Genomic DNA, 7,971 nt, shown 5'->3' on the forward strand with positions numbered 1-7,971 from the left:
ATTGAGAGTGTTTTTGGTTCATGACACCACACACACAGCTTTGAATGGACAGAAAGACACAAAATAAACTCTGGACAGAATATGGAGCTTTAAGAGACACGAAGTCCAACTGTGAAACAGACAGGATGCAGATTGTTCTACCAACTCTGTTCTGAAACCCGACATTACATCGTAATAACAACCTCCAATAACCGGATGTTTTAATACTTTAAAGGCTTTAAAACTGAGATAATGTAAGACTCTCACTGTTCAGGACCTGCTGGGTTAGACTGTTCAGAGCATGCAGAGCTGCAGCTGCATGTCATGTCGCAGGTCGGACTGGTAATAATTAGGATTACACAATCTGTTCAGCATGAGAAACACACAAACACAAAACTCTGCAGCTCCGGCTAATTAGAGCCAGAACCAGAGTTACGTAAAACACTGACAGAACAGGAGGGTCGGGGTCAGAGGTCACACACACACACACACACACACACACACACACAGCCGTGGTGAGGTGAGCTCATACCTTCTGCAGCTACTATTGAGACTGGCTAAGTCTCAATAGTACTTAAAAATTAAAGGGAAACTCCCCTAAAACTCTTCAACTCTGTTAGAATCAGCTGTTGGTTTTCTGTCTCCATCCAGTAGTTTGTTGTGTTTTTCTTCTTGGTGGATAACCGGCCAATCACAGACGAGGTGACGTCACCTCCAGATATTTCCAGTTTGATATGAGAAAATGTTTCAGGATGTAAAACATCAGCGGTAAACGTCAGGTTTTGGTGTCAGTCCCTCAGAATCAAAGAGCGAGGGCTTCTTTCTAGAGCCGCCATTTTGCACCGAGAGACGTTCAACAATCATACAGGGAGAAATCCATCGTAGAAGAGGAGAGAGACCAGTTTCTCCACCACAGGAGCAGGAGAGAGACCAGAATGCACTGCAGGAGCAGGAGAGAGACCAGAATGCAATGCAGCAGAGAGACAGGCTGGGGTTTCAGTAAGGGGGCGTGGCCTGGATAACAGACACATAACCCACAGCTGATTGGTCACACTGTCAGACTGTTTACATGCCCAGGTGCTGAGCTTTGACTGAATGCAACAATCCTGCCAATAAGATAAGATTGTACTTTACTGATCCCCTTGGGGAAATCACTAACTCGGGCTGCCTTCCTATCGAAGCTCACACTGTCATATTAGTGATCAGTATGTTGTTAGTAGGAGCTTTTATCATTTAGCAGCCTGACTTCAACATGGAAACTCTAAATATGTGCTTATATTTTTTTGGATTACAAAATAACCACAACACCCTGAAACTACCTGCAGCAGAAGGCAGGCTGAGGGGAAGCGGGTTCACGAAAGAAATGTTGACTGTTAACACAGCGCCCCCATCAGGCTGTCAGTGTGAACTCTTTAAAGGTCCCAAGTGTTTTATTTTATGTCTTGAGGTCCATTCAAAGCTGTTTGTGTGGTGTCATGTACCAAAAACTAGAGGTCTTCACGGGTCCAAAATGACGGACCCGAACCCTAATGGACCCGGGAAATTCGTTCTGAGATGCGATTGGACCAGATAATTAAAATAAATATATATATATATACCGACCCGTTTTTGCCTGAGATATTACAGACCCGACCCGGTGCATGTCCGAGAGGAGAGAGACCCGAGACGGGTCTCGGGTCTATTTTATGGACCCGACAAACCCGGTAATTAAAATTGCTACTAAAAATGCCGTTCTACTGCTAAAAACGTTTATCATGTCAGATACAACATATGGTAGCCTAATAAAAGGAGATCAAAATAACAGAAAGACTTGCCAAGTTGTGCCGTTCTAGATGACAGTAGCTGCGTTTACATGGAGCCTTTTAATCAGAATAGCAGCCCAATCAGAATAAAAATGCCTCATATAAACGCCTCAATCAGAATAAACTGGCCGATCCGAATGAAATTTCATTCCGTTTGAGAGGGCTGTTTAACCCTTTCATAATCCGGTCGATGGATAAAATGTCATCATGTAAACACTCATTCCGATCACTTTCCTTATCTCGCCTCTTTCTGCACACGCTCGCGCATTTAACGTAAGTAACGTCAATTACGTTTCCCTTTTTTCCGGGAGGATTGGAATGGATGTGCTTGTTATTAACCCCGGGGCGCTCGGGCTTGATGTGGGCGGCGCAGCCCGTTTTTATATCAAGTCCTGACTCCGCCTCTCCGGGCCAGTTTCGGTTTACAGCGGTGAAATTACAAATGGACACAATCACTGCGGGAGCAAAACAAAACAAAACGTCTTTTTCTGACACTTACATCCATGTTATGGAGTCGTATGTTGTGATAAAACTGTTGCTTCATCAGAAAGAACAGCAGTAAAGAAATATCCGACGCAGGTCCATCTTTTAAAAACGTAAGCCCGTGTTAAGAGTGCTGATTCGGTGTTTTGCGCATGTCAGAAACTTTTATTCTGATTACATGCTGTGGAGCAAGTAAACACACATCTCAATGCGATCGTTATATTTAGCGCTCATGTAAACACTTGCGTGGCAATCTTCCTCCGGAATGATTTCATTCAGAATGAAATAAAAAGTCTCGTGTAAGCGCAGCAGTGAGAGTCCTTAATGGAGTCTAGCAGCTACGTACTACACAGCACTTCCATGGGTTTCTCGTCTCGTCACGTGATCAGCGCTGATCTCAGGTCTTCTCGGAGCCACTCGGGTATTCCACATGATAAACAGACCCGGGTCCCGCGGAAATAGAATGGGACCCGACTCGGACCCAAGTGACCATAATAAAACGTGGACCCGAACCCGTACGGGTCCCGGGTCGGGTCTCGGATCCTAGGGTCCGGGTAGACCCGTGAAGACCTCTACCTAAAACTCAACTGGAAGCTAACGTTAGCGACGAGGCTAACGTTAGCGACGAGGCTAACGTAGCTTCATCACAGACTGTACTTCTCTCTCTAGCTCTTCTAGTCAACATTAGCATGTTAGCAAGGAGACAGAGAAGCTGCTTTGGTTCTTGCTGTAAAACCTCTCAGCTCAGTGACTTGCTGTGAGTCTCTTTATACAGAAGCTAGTCCGACGGGTCACAGCAAGATGGCCGCCGCTCCGACCGTCCAGGAACGCTGATTTGAATGAGGATGACCGATCTATCTGTTCTAGTTCTGTGGTTAAAACTCCTCCTGTGTTGAGACGCGTCCCGTTCTGATGGGTGTGTGAGTGGAACTGAGCCAGCAGACTGCTGAGCTCATACTGCACTCTGTGTGTGTGTGTGTGTGTGTGTGTGTGTGTGTGTGTGTGTGTGTGTGTGTGTGTGTGTGTGTGTTGGAGGGGCTGATTACTGATTTGTGCAGTCGTGTGTGTTCTTCATGAGGTAATGCTGCACTGTGTGTGTGTGTGTGTGTGTGTGTGTGTGCTGGATGGGCTGGTCTGCACAGTTGTTCATCATGATGTAATACTGTACTGTGTGTGTGTGTCTGCACAGCTGTGTGTGTTCTTTATGAGGTAATATTGTGTGTGTGTGTGTGTGTGTGTGTGTGTGTGTGTGTGTGTGTGTCTGCACGTGCCTGTACATGTGGTTGTAGTTCTCGTTGTAAACACAGAGACTGCCGCAAGACAGGAGAAGACGATGAAGGGAGGAAAAAGAAAGAAAGAAAGAAAGGAGCAAGGGAAGGAAGCATAGAAGGAAACAGCAGAGGAGAGGGAGGGAAGAGAAAGGAGAGAGTAAAAATGAAGGAAGGAAGGAACCAAGGAAAGGAGAGAAAGGAGGTAAAGACTGCTGTTAAGAGTCTGTAATCCATTTCTCATCATTCCTCTCCTCTTCCTCCCTGCAGCAGAAATCTCTTCCTCTCTTCTTCTAAAATCCCATCAGTCAGCTGTGTGTTGGTGTGTGTGGGCGGGGCTTACCTCCAGGCTGCGTGCTGATTGGGTGTTGGAGGTGTCCTGGTTTGAGTGACGGCTCTCCTGTGACTCCCAGCTTCACATTTCTCAGTCGTTCACTGTGATCCAGCCGGACGGAAAACCTTCTCTTCCTCTGCGTTCAGGATGAACACTGCAGACACACACACACACACACACACACACACACACACACACACACACACACACACACACACAGAGGGGTCAGGATGCTGCTTGGGTTTGAATCCCACTGTTGACCAGCAGCTGTCATACTGGTTTAGTTGGTTTAGTTTCTGAACCGTTCCACTCTTCAGATTTCGTGGAGTGATTCAGAGAGTCTGCCGTTTCCCTCGTCAGCGGCTTGTTCTCGCTCCGAGAAACAATCCAGCCAATCAGAGCCTTTGTGGGCGGGACTAAAGTTTGAACCGTTCCTGCGACGGTTTTTCATTGGCGCTTCAGCAGAACAGATTTGTTGAAATCTCCCTTTTTGTCCAAATGGACGACATTCTGGGTCAGTTGGTAAATGTCTGCTAACCATGTAGAGGCTGACTGGCTGCAGCGTCATGTGACTGAAGTGATGTCAGAGCGGCCGATACGTCGGTCACTAGTGATCGGTTCAGACACGTCGGTCACTAGTGATCGGTTCAGACACGTCGGTCACTAGTGATCGGTTCAGATACGTCGGTCACTAGTGATCGGTTCAGACACGTCGGTCACTAGTGATCGGTTCAGACACGTCGGTCACTAGTGATCGGTTCAGACACGTCGGTCACTAGTGATCGGTTCAGACACGTCGGTCACTAGTGAGCGGTTCAGACAGGTCGGTCACTAGTGATCGGTTCAGACACGTCGGTCACTAGTGATCGGTTCAGACAGGTCGGTCACTAGTGATCGGTTCAGACACTTCGGTCACTAGTGATCGGTTCAGACAGGTCGGTCACTAGTGATCGGTTCAGACACGTCGGTCACTAGTGATCGTTCAGACTAGGGCTGGACCCGAATATTCGACTACTTGGATATTCGTTCGTTGGGTAGGTATTCGGTTTTCAGTTTTGGGATTCGGATATTCGTTTTTTTTAGTGTAATTTTATATGTAACGATCGCTGCTTGGGTGTGTATATAGTGACGTCACACTTCCGCTCTTGCGGAGTCAGAGCTTGACCTATATCACAACAACGTCTGCCCTTAATAAAACTACAGCTGAAGTATGAAGCTTTTCATCTGGTGTTCATCTCTTCTTCTCTAACGAAACAAAAAACGAACGAACAAAAAAGTTATTAATCTGCTGCCAAGAATATATGTAAATAAAATATCATTTCCCAACGGCCTTATGACTGCAAGTACTCAATACTGTGGTACTTTATGAACCCTGTGTTCTCTCTGTGTTGCAAATACATTCATGTCTGATGGAGAGTTTCAGAAAGTTCCACAGGTGAACACAGTTCTGACTGGAGAGGAACCATGGAGAGAGAAATGTAAATATCTGAACACACACACACACACACACACACACACACCTGGTACATTCACTTCCACAAAAGACCTTTGCAGGCAGATCTAGCAACAAGTCATTGTGTGTGTGTGTGTCTCTCTCACACACATGAAACCACCAGAAACACTCCAATGTATATAAACACACACGTGTTCAGAGAGAGAGAGAGAGAGAGAGAGAGAGAGAGAGAGAGAGAGAGAGAGAGAGAGAGAGAGAGAGAGAGAGAGAGAGAGAGAGAGAGAGCTTCAGTCTGTGTACCAGCTCAGTTAAGTGAAACAAATAAAACAGATGAGAATTTAGATTGTTCCTGTATATCTGTATGTGGGTGTTTATTATGTGTGTGTGTGTGTGTGTGTGTGTGTGTGCAGCACGTGGTCCAGCTGCTTCTATAAAGTGACACCCAGCAGCTGCTGTCAGCCAAAGCTCCACTTACACTGCAGCCTGGGTGTGTGTGTGTGTATGTGTGTGTGTGTGTGTGTGTGTGAGATGAGCCAATGGGCCGCTAGAACGCTCTCCTCGTGTCTATATAAGGCCGGGAGTAATCAATAGGTTTGGAATGCCCTCACTGTGCCTGTGTGTGTGTGTGTGTGTGTGTGTGTGTGTGTGTGTGTGTGTGAGTGTGAGTATTCTCGTAGTAGAGTAGGCGTCAGATTTTCCGGTGAACAATCTCTCTTCCACACACTCTTAACTATCAACACACACACACACACACACACACACACAGCGTGTTAACAGAAGCGGGTCAGACAGTGTGTTTGTTTTGCCCTGCCTGCTGTGCCAGCTGGGCGGAGCTTAACCACATCAGGAGCGTTCAGACAGGTCAGGTCAGCTGTCAATCACACAGGATCAGACTGAACCCACCCACCTGGCTCCTGCAGGAGGGGAAAACAAACTGCAGAGTGTCGGCAGCTTCTGTCTGAAACAGAAACAAACAACAACAAGCAGCCGGCCAATTAAAGAACAGCTCTGTGGTAAACAAAGTCAAGCTGACATCTGATCAGAACAGAACTCCTCACATCACATTTTACTAGGCAGCAACTAACAATTATTTTCATCATCGATTAATTAATCATTTAGTCTATAAAATGTCATAAATAATAACAAATGTCCATCACAGTTCAGAGTCCAAAGTGATTCTTCAGATTTCTTCCTCCAAAAAACACAAAGGATTCATTTAATAAAGAGATGAAACAGAGAAAATCAGCAGATGTTTGGTATTTTTACTTGATAAAGGAATAAAATATTACTCCATTATCAGAATTCTAATCAATTAACTTTATGTTGATCGATGAATCAACTGATTGTTTCAGGACTACTTACTGACTGAAAACAAACGATAAAAGTGAGGAGAGAGGCTTCGCTCACTGCCCCTGGGAGATGGTGTGTGTGTGTGTGCGTGTGTGTGTGTGTGTGTGTGTGTGTGTGTGTGTGTGTGTTCTGACTCAGCTGAGCCTCTTAGTCAGTGATTTTGTTGTTCTGGCTGATGGCGACATTACAATAACAAAAGCTAAATGTTATTTTCTAAATCTGATGCTGATGGAAACTAAGTGAGTCTCTGTTCTGATCAATAACCAGCAGCAGAAATATTCTGCTCTTAATGATCTGTCAGTCCTCCGTCTGCAGCTTCACTCTGCTGTGGAATGAAGACTGATTACCCAGCATTCCACACTGCAACTAGGAAGCTAACACCAGACTGGTAATTAGTTTTAGAGCAGCTGAGAGAAGCCACGCCCCTTCTGTCTCTCCCTTCACTTCTCCAGCTCCATCATCATCATCATCATCATCATCATCATCATCATCATCATCATCAGTCATTCCCATTCAGCGTTCCTGGACGGTCGGAGCGGCGGCCATCTTGCTGTGACCCGTCGGACTAGCTTCTGTATAAAGAGACTCACAGCAAGTCACTGAGCTGAGAGGTTTTACAGCAAGAACCAAAGCAGCTTCTCTGTCTCCTTGCTAACATGCTAATGTTGACTAGAAGAGCTAGAGAGAGAAGTACAGTCTGTGATGAAGCTACGTTAGCCTCGTCGCTAACGTTAGCTTCCAGTTGAGTTCTGACAGTTTGCTAACAGACTCGTCTGCTCAGTTCTCACAGTGTGACAGACTTTACACCTTAATGTCCAGACTGTGTTGTCACCATAGCAACTAACACTTAAAGGCCCCGACACACCAGGCCGACGGTCGGCCGTCGGGCAATGTCGGGCCGGCGGTAAGCGTCGGTGTCCCTAGTTTTTGTGGTGTGTCCCGCACCGTCGGCACTAGTCGGACCCTGTCGGCGTCTTTTCGGCCGATTGAGCGTGTTGAATCGGCGTCGGAGAGAGAGATCACTCTGATTGGTAGTTCGTGTTTTGCCTCTGGATGATTGGACCGATAAATTCCTTCAACATGTGGAACTGAACAGGAAAGAGCCGAGCGAAATTTTTAAAATCGGAGATGTCATTTATCTCCAGCTCTCGACAGGTTCGGGAAAGCCCCTTGAGCCTGTGGCTGGAGTAACGTTATTCATGATTTCACCCATTTAGTGCGGTTTCTCCTTATTTTTCTCCTCCGCCTCTTCCTTTCTTCTTCCACAACCAAAAGACCAAGGGCTGACAACGCCAGTGCCAT

At 46.2% G+C, this 7,971-nt stretch overlaps 1 protein-coding gene across 1 annotated transcript in view; it reads right to left on the reverse strand.

The window, feature by feature from the left end:
• The window catches only part of fbxo34 (F-box protein 34), a 12,029-nt gene extending 8,047 nt beyond the window's left edge, over positions 1-3,982 (reverse strand). The window contains 1 exon segment of the mRNA XM_078289581.1: positions 3,876-3,982. The gene's annotated coding sequence lies outside the window, so the exon portion shown is untranslated.
• Positions 3,983-7,971: the final 3,989 nt, after the last annotated feature.

Source organism: Centroberyx gerrardi, chromosome 17, assembly GCF_048128805.1.
Source record: "Centroberyx gerrardi isolate f3 chromosome 17, fCenGer3.hap1.cur.20231027, whole genome shotgun sequence".
In the NCBI taxonomy this organism is placed as follows: Eukaryota; Metazoa; Chordata; class Actinopteri; order Beryciformes; family Berycidae; genus Centroberyx; species Centroberyx gerrardi.